Source organism: Pelecanus crispus, chromosome 3 (genome assembly GCF_030463565.1).
Source record: "Pelecanus crispus isolate bPelCri1 chromosome 3, bPelCri1.pri, whole genome shotgun sequence".
Lineage (NCBI taxonomy): Eukaryota > Metazoa > Chordata > Aves > Pelecaniformes > Pelecanidae > Pelecanus > Pelecanus crispus.
The window spans coordinates 119,937,191-119,947,172 of NC_134645.1; positions in this window are offsets into that span (position 1 = coordinate 119,937,191).

Sequence of the window (9,982 nt, forward strand, 5' to 3'; positions counted from 1 at the left end):
TTCCACTGAAGCATATCCTGCATGCTCTGCACCTTTCAATTTGCAACTCCTGAAAAAAATTTATTCATACTACTTGTTTACTGATATTACAAATTGAATATAGCATAATTCTACTAATGGAGTGGAAACAAGACATAATTGCTTTCCCCGCTACTTGGTTCAATAATATTTTAATAGGATGTAAACACATTTTTGTTGTATTTTTGATTAAATTTTGATAATTTCAAACTTCTGCTTTCTGTCAGTTGGTTACATCTCTGTCACACTGATCAGGTACATAACTATTATTATACTATGTGTGCAAGTTGACAAAGTGGGTTGTAGAGCAGCTTCTTGAAAAAGTCAGCAAAGACATTTTGGAGTCTAATGCAGCAACCAAATCTCACAAATATTCCTTCACTTCAAACCGTTATTTAAAACTCTTGCAAAAGGTTTTGTAGCTCTCATTCTCTTTCTTTTCTTTTTTTTTTTCTTTTTTGTTGAAAACTAGAAAAGAAAAAGATTGCAAAATATTAAAAAAGAAAGGTCAGGAATAAATATTAAGAAATTAAGTTAAATGTCGACAAAGACAGCACCAAAAATAATTATGCTACTCTGTGCGACCAGTAAGACTAAAATTTGACAATCTTGATTTGTCAAGTGAAACAGTGAAATTGGGCTCAAGTCCTTTGTCTCAATTTAGCTGTGCTAGCTTAATGATTGCAGCTTTGTCCTTACGATTCATTGTAACTAAACTGCCTTTTTAGAATGTGAAATTTCAAGACTGAAGGACTGTTGTAATTCATCATGTTACTATCATGAACTGTAATGCTGAAAATTTCCACTCTGAAAGTAGCTCACTTTGTAACACTGATTCATCAAAGGTCATAATTAAGATTCCAAAGACAATTTACTGCTTTCCTAGGAAAAGGTTCATTTTGATACTCGTTTTATGAACAGGATATTGGTCATTAACATTCTTAAAACTGTATTTTACAAATTACCTTTTCTTGTCATCTTACTGTCACATGTCACACAATGACTTCATCATTAAAAGTATTCATAAAAAAAGTCGGTGTATGAAAATACTTTCTATATTTTCTATCACAACTGCTGTATCTGCAACTCACATACTTCCTATCTATTGATGTAATTTTGAAATAGCTTAAATAAAAACTTCAGTCCTTCTCTCTGTTCCAGAGTAATCCATATTGTCTCCAATAACTAATGCTAACTGTTAAGCTTGATAAATGTTCTTTGGTGGAATAAAGATAGAACTTCAACTTTACCCAATGTACTTTAAATCATAAGGAAGCTAATATCTCTCTTTATGCATTGCGTGTATTAATTCCACATTCTCAGCAGAGAGTCCCTACTGACTAGCAAAGAAAAAGCATCACATAGGAGGTACGCTATGTTGCTATCAGTTTCCATGTGTATGCAAGCAACAGTTCTAGAGTGATTCAGTGATACGTTAGCCCGTCAAAGCTAGACACAGAATAAAACTGTCCTGAAAATCACAGGCTCCTTGAAAAGTTATTTAGTAAAAGTATACTAACTGCTCAGTAGCATTTCTTGAGATGCTATTATTTTTATATTTCCTCCCATTTTTTTACTCCATTTTTTATTTTCCTTTTTGTTTCTGCTGTTAGAAATCAAGACAACTCTGTCATGACCAACACAAAGTAGACCTTGTAAAAGAAAGAAGCTCCAAAAACCAAATTGTTTTCTCTTGTAGCCTCATACAGACAGAAACCGAAAGAAAAATACTGCTGTAAAACAAGGGAAACAAAGCGTGTGAAGATCCACAGGGAGAGATCCAGAAGGCGTTGTATCTAAGAGTAACAGGGTGGTGCAGGACAAAGACCCCCTCTTCACCCCTGGAGAAGGGACCGTACCTGACACAGGCAATCTGCCCCCTGCACTGGTCTGTCACTGCTGCCTGACCGTCACAACAGTGACTTGAATTCTTTGCAGATGGTTTGGTCCTCTGATTTCCACTAGTAACAGACTCTTCTGGTGCTTTCAGAGGGAGTTCTTTTGCATCTTGAGGGACACGAAAAAAACATGCTTAAGAGACATTTAAGAACTTAAGCCAGCCCTATTTAACTGTACGGTGAATCATACCCCTTTATGACCCCTTTGTTTTGTCCGCTGCAATGAAGTCACTGCTTGACTGCCTCATGTCCTATGCATTTGACAGCTGTCACTTCGAATAAAAACTGCTGTTTATTGGACTTGATATTTTGGACACATTCCCTTCTTATCACCTGATACACTGTTTGATCATACTGCTCCATTGCTGTGACCATATCATTCTCTATTATATTAACTCCCTGTACAATCCCAAAGATGTTCTCATTTTCGAGCTGAAATACCTTGTTTGCAGCTTAATTCCAAAGCAGAAGTAGCAAAAAAGGCATTTTGTACACAGAGCACTAAACACAGAGATACAAAGGATCTTCATCCAATTTTATCTGCCATTATCCATCTTCTTCATAAAGGGCAGGGAAAATAGTTCTGCCTGCCAGACAGTTCAAAACCTCTTTGTTCAAAGTCTGCAGTGCTGCTGAATTCAGGTCACACACATCCAAAGGCACTTGGAATGCAGTGTTCTTCCTCTCATGCTAGCAGGGCAATTAACTCATTCCATATGATCCCTAAGCCTGATTTACTTTTGCTCAAGATGCTGCATAGAACATACAGGCTCGTTCACGGAGCCATAGAAAAATCTAGTTTGGAAGGGACCTCTGGAGATCTGGACCAGAGCAGAGCCAAGTTTCAAGTTGCATCTAACTTCAGTCCTTTGTCAGGCTGCTCTTTTCCTGTCAAGCTCTGAGTATCTCTAAGGTTGGAGATTCCCCAGTGCCTCTGGGGTGCTTGCTATGAAAAGCTAGTTATAGCACTAAATTTTAAGCAGTCCATCTTCCCTTTTTCAGTGTTGCTGTCTTCTTTTAGTCTCTGTGCTTTTCTTGTACACACTAACTAAACCACGTGTAATACGTGAGTAACACGCATAGTGATTCGCTTAGTCTCATAGTAGTATCCGTTTCTGATAAAAAGCTAGTTAAGGACAACAGATTACATTTAAATAAACAACTCTTCAATGTTGATTTCTTCTTTAAACACATCATGAAGATACAAAATACCTACACTTCCTACTTTCCTCTTCAATTCTGTTTACAGCTATGTTTCAGAGTCAGATAGTAAAGCTAAGTGTTAGCCGTATCTGCTTATCAGTAGTTTATGTCCTTGGAAATAAGCCCGGTTAACAACAAACACAGCACCCCTTCTGCCACTACTAATTGGGTATATTGTAGAAGCTGCAGGGCTTACTTGCTCAGGCAGCTTCTCAGACAAGTGGAGCCATTTAAGAGGTGGTAACTTATTGCAGAAACTCACAGGACGTATAGTCTATGTTGGGAAGTCCCCAGTGTAAAAGCTAAGTGTGAGCTGCACCCGCATAACATTCTTCCAAAGCATATAATCAAAGTGCAAAATATTCATGGGACAACTGAGAAGTTTTGTAAGATAGTTTTCCCTGTATCAATTGCACCTCAGTTCCCGTACAAGGAAAAAACCAACTAAAATAGGCACTCTACTGTCTTATGGCAATAAAAGCAGTGCAGATTACTGACTTTGGTTCCTGAACTTTCACACAGAGGTATTTGGCGAAGCGTGTGATGTATCATTCCATGTTAGTTTGGGGATTTATCAGAGTCAGGAGCTCTTCTAACTCTTCTAGTGCTCCTATCAGGGGAATTCTGAAGCCATGTTCAGCCACTTCCCATCTAGCTTCTTAAAATTATCCATATTATAATGCCTTTTTCATTGGCAAGAAAAGATGAAAATTAAATGTGCAAGATGAAAGTGCCTTTTGAAGCGGAAAATCAAAAACTGAAGTGCACTTTTGAGTAATGTGTATTTAGTCTCTACCTATGGCCATCAAACTTCATGTGAAAACAAACTGATGGGCTTGACAAAGCTTTTATTTGTTCCCTTTTTATTTCTGAAAAACCTGTGCTGGGAACTATGCTGTTCAACATACTCATAAATTACCTGGAAAACTACATAAGACACATCACAGTTATTGGAGGTACTCAAAGTTGTAGCTGATTGCAAAGAATCCCAGAATCAAACTGCAGTACTAAATGACTGCATAATAAAACTATAGATAAATTTCATTATTCATAAATGAGAGCTAATATGTAGAAGAAAAATAACCCTAACTGTACATGTACATTTAGTACATATTTACAAGCTGCTACTACTACTCAGAAAAAAAGGTATGGGAGAATCTTCAGACAATCTCTGAAAGCAGTAGTTCAACATTCACCAGCAGTGAAAAGAAGGAGAAAAAGTAAGAAATTATTGGGAAAACACTACTGATATTATACTTCTATAATCCACAGTATGTCCAAATCTTTAATAGAGAGTGGTACTCCAGTCATCCCACCTGAAAAAAAAAAAATATAACTGGAAAATGTAGAAAAAGCAATAGTGATGATCAATGTAAAACAATTTTCATATGAGAAAAAAACAAATATATTGGGACTTTTAACTGAAGAAAGGGGATGATTAATGGGGAGCAAGATACGATTCTATAAAGTCATTGGTAGTATAAAACAGGGAAAACGAAAAGACTATTCATAGAAACTTAAGAGTGGTCATATTGGATCATACTCAGGTCAGTCCAGCCCAGTGTCCTATCTGACAGCAACCAAAAGCCCAGGCATGTCGTAAAGAGAGTAAGAATGGGATAAAACATGTGCATCTTCTAAGAAGCCTCAGTCTGCAACCATTTCTAGTTTGGTCACTGTCTACGTATTCAGGATTTCCATGGATTTCTTTTCTATATTCAACAGATTTCCTTCTAGTCTCCCTTTAATTCCATGTAAACTTTTAGTACCCATAAAATTTGGGAACAAGGAATTTCACAGCTTAACCTTAATAATTTTAAGAACAATCCTTTTTTATTTATTTGGAACCAGTGCTCTGCTTTGATGTCTCCCTTTCTTGTGCTGAAAAACACAGTGAACACTCAATCCCTATATACCCCTGCCATGCTATTCATGTTTTCAGACCTCTATCACAACCTGATCAGGCATCTATTTTCCAGATTGAAGAGTCTTATTTGGTTGATCCCACTACAGAAGCAATTCCATACCTTTGATCATCCTTCGTGCCCTTCTCTGAGCCTTTTTTAATTCTACCATATCCTCCATAAGATGAGGGATCAAAAGTGCACATAGTGGTCAAGTTGCAGGTGCTTCACATATTTGTGCAGCAGCATACTAATATTCTTTGGTTTGTTTTTTATTCCTTTCCTGATAATTTTTAACATTCAGCTTGTTTTTTTGACTGCTGCTGATCACTGACATTTTCATTGAATCATCTATCATAACTTGAAGAGCTGGCTCCTCTGCAATAAAGGTCATTTCAGAGCCCATCATTTTAAATGTGAAGCTAGGACTATTCCCCGCCCCCGCCTCTGCAGAAGTTTGCATTACTCCAAATTGCATTTCAACTGCCAGTTTATTGCCCCATCTCACAAGGTCCTTCCACAGTCCTTCGCATGTGGTTCTCATTTTTACTACTCTAAGTCAATAACATCAGTAAACTTTGTCACCTTGCTATACATTCCCTTTTCCAGATCGTTTTTGGATGTGTCAAATAGGGTATGAGAAATTCCTTGCAGGACAAGAACTGTGACGTATCACTAAAATTACCATTCCAGAAGCTTAGCGCAAACAAAATATAGTACTTTTCCTATATGATTAAATTGTGGAACTTGTGGTAGCATGTAATGATGAGGCTTAAAGGCATAAGAGGTTTCAAAACTAATTAAGGTAAAATTCAGGAAAGATACCTCCATAACCTATTAAGCACAATGCCTTGATTGCAAACTTAAGATTCAGAAAATTGCAAAATGTTGCTTGTCAGAAGCTAGAGGGTACTAAGTGAAGGATTATCTTTTATTTGCATCGTTTCTTATACACTTTCTCCAGGCATCAGCTACTGGCCAGTGCTGGAGACAATGTACTGTGCCATCTCTATACAGATCAGACATACACACCTGATCCAGTATGGACATTTTTACGTTCTTTTATTAGATATGCATTTCAGAGTGTTATTAATGCTTTGGAAATATGTTGTATTTTTAAATTTTCAGCAAGATACTGTATTCTGAAATGTGCTACTAATGAAGAGTAATCAAGCCTAAATATTAATGAAATAATAAACGACTGGCCTTTTGAACTCAATGCCCATTATGTAGGTTGAATATCCATCTCACTTTAAATCTGTTAAAGATTTTTGAATTAATTCTTCCTTTCTTTTTTGATTATTCTTCTTTGAACTGTTTCCAAAAAGTATATCTGTCCAGTGATAAAAAAGAAGATATAACAATCTTTCAGCAGGCAGAAGAGCATAATGATATGTTTTGTTCTAATGACAGAAGGTTTTGACTTTGAGAGCAATTAACTGAAATTTGAAGAGCACATTACTCCATGGCAAATGTTTCAGAGGGTGCTTTCGTTACATGTTAACATCCCATAAGCTCTTCAAAATTAAAACATCTGATTTGGACATCAAAAACTGTTTGCTGTAATGGGATCACAACTGAAGGCATCATATTTCTTAGCAAAATATCTGCTCCCATTTATTCACATACGCAGTCCATGACTCTAAAGCTCTCCTCCAGACACATGTTCCTCTGTTCCGATGTATCAGCCATGATAAATAAATATTTTCTAGATTCTTTAATTTAGTGTGGATACAACACATTTGCTAATCATGAAGCAAGATTTCAATATCAATAAGTCAAATGCATTGCTTACATACACTGTAAGGGAATCAGCACACTGTAATTGATAGATACACTTTTTTTTCTTTTTTATAATGCTCCACCATCCTGATCTAATAAATAGTATTATTTGTGGGCATTAAATGTGGGCATAAACCACACTTGTTTAGTCAGGTGTCAAAATGCAGTTGTCAGGGGTTCACTTTTGGCAGGTACACAGAGCTAATGAGAGGTAGCTGAAGTGTGACTTCAGGCATGTGGGCAACCTATGTGTTCCCTGTTAATTTTGTAAAGTCCCCAGATGTCATGGCTGTTAATATAAATAATGTGGGTGGAAGCTGATTCCTGCTTTTCCAAAAATTGGAAAAGCTTGAGCTTCTGAACTACAGAAAATACTGTTCTCCTAGGTCTCAGTTGTCATCCCAAAATATAATTTACTATCATCATACCACCATGAAAACATTTTTATAATACACAGATCACATCTGTGTGAGCCTTGTAATTTGGGAACTGAAATTCTTGTTTCTTTGGGTTGGAAGACATTTAACATTTAACAAAGAGGCACATCTAGGACTAGATGAGGCACATCTAGTACACCAGAACATCTACTAATATGCTGATTTAATGTACTGGATCCTCACTTTTTATGACAGTTTGTATACCTGGGCATTTAAAAACTGTCTTTTCATGCATTTAATATGGAACCATTAGGAGCTGATTATGGCTTATTGTGAATAAATTGTCTACTATATTTAAAATGATGACTAAAAGATGAATGATGTAAACAATGTTGACAAAGCTGAAATTCACTTAACAGAGAATCACAAAAGCAGGAATACTGTCGCTTGCATTTGAGGAAACTGTAGGTTATAATGATGAAATGCTCTAAATGGCTGATAATCAAAATGCAAATATTTTTCCCTGTGGAAGCACAACTCACAATTATCTGTTGAAATTGGAATATTCAATAATAAAACTTAGACATCTCGTGCAGTATTTGTAAGGTGAAACGAAGTGAACCTAAAATGTTTTATCCAAGTTAATTTTAAACATAACGGATGGCACCTTCCTCTTAGTATCTTTTAAAATTCTCTTAGTCTGAATGAGATTCTCTAATTATATCAACATGTATAAAATGCTGTAGATCAAGATGCATATTTTAATTTGTTAGCATGTAAGACTGCAAAGATTAGGAAAAATTAATAACATGATACATTAAAGCATGGGAGTGATGATGAAAAATATTATGTGACCATTAATATAAGCAATCTTCTACCTGTTAAAAATAAATACAAAATAAGTAAATGGGGAAAAAAGCTATTTTTATTTTTAGCAAGGCAACAGTGTAGAATGCCACTGCTTGGCACTGATTCTACAACATAAAAACTATACATAATTCTTCCTTTTTATTTCTTTAAAGCTTCAACAGTCAGACAATAGGTTACTCTAATAACAATCACTGTCTTTTTCTCATTATCTTTAGAAAAATAGCGGCCCTTTGTTCATGTAGTTTCATGTATAAGATGCTTTCTGACATATACCATGAAGTCACAGTGTAGCTACAGTGTTAATTTATACACAGATAGTTATTTACAAAAATCTTTCTCTCCACAGACACAGAAAAACACTTGAAGAAGGGAAAAGTACCTAAACACAGGGACAGTACACAAAAAAAGTACACAAAAAAAGTACACAAACACAGGGATAAAATGTCCTCAGTTCTGCCCATCCTGTTGAGTGAGCTGGACAGTATATTTTCCTGGGATCCCAGGCTTTCCTTACACTGCTGTAAATTGCAAGAGCATTGTATCTGTCTTCAGCAAGCCCCAGGAATCAGGCACAGGGTACAGGTAGGTAGGCTATTCCTCTCCACTGTTTCACAGCATGCAGTGATTTGAGGTAGCTGAAGGTCAACACTACAAATGAGACATCCTAGCAACTGGTAAGTGGTCTCCACACTGACTGCTTGCTAAAACAACTGCTAGACTATGTTGATTTAATAAGCAGTTTGCTTTTAAATTCAGCAATTATTCTTTCTAATCTATTTTCATATATACAGGTGTTGCTAGTTTGAAAGAGACATGGAATTTCAGTAATACTCATGGTATGAATAGAGATCAATTAATTATTTTGATCAAAATCTCCCTTTTAAATGCTTTTCACAGCCTTAGGGAAAAAAAAAAGGAAATTATAGGTGGAGGAAAAAGAAATTGAACAAGGTCTATTGGGTCCTTAAATCCAGGAACAATTTAATGTTCTTTTTTCAAGAACATGAATCAGAAATTTGTGTTCAATAAAAGCCTCAGGAGGAAAAAAATTCTGTAAGAACATGGACCTTTTTCCTCAGGTTCATGCTGAACAGCTGAAAAATTAGATAGCTTCCAGCTCCTGTTTGGCCCAATCTTAAACATGGTCAGCTATCAACATACGACATGAGAAAGACTGCGGGCATTTCTTTATTATAAAGTATCTTGTAAACTGATCAGCATTATTCTCACACAAAAGATACACCAATTACATACATACAGTTTTTATACTTGTATAAAAATATTATATGTATTACTCTGTATCATAGCTATGTACACTTATACAATTTTATATAAAATTCATTCCTATGTGTAGACACAGGTATACATTAAAAATGACAGTTATGTAGGTCTTTACAAACCCCCTACATTCAACCCCCATTTCACCTATGGATAGAAATTTAGAATAGACTCAAGATGAGGAAAGCAAGCTGATTTAACACCTATGAAATAGCTCAGATGTCCTATTAAACATCAACAAATTGGTAAAAGGGACCGTTCTGTACAAAGGCTAAAAATAAATCAAACTACCCAGCTGCCTAAGAGGCAGGTAAGTAACAGCCTAAAATTTTTATAAATGAAGTTTTGTAAAGAAGACAATAAATCATTTAACACATGAGACTGGGCAGTAAATAATGCAGATTTAACATTTTGTGCGTGTGTAGTTGCATATACACACACAGATTACGTATATATACTAACCCACATTTAACAGCTTGGGTAGACCATAAGATAAATTTCTCAAGAGAAACAACAGAATCTCAGTTATGCTACTGTTCACATTAAATTAAATAGGCCAAAACACTTATTAGTCTGTCATTAGTTTGAAACAGCACCAGACTGAAGGATCATGAATTAGTAGCTGTTTTGCAAAACAAGGAATCTAGAACAC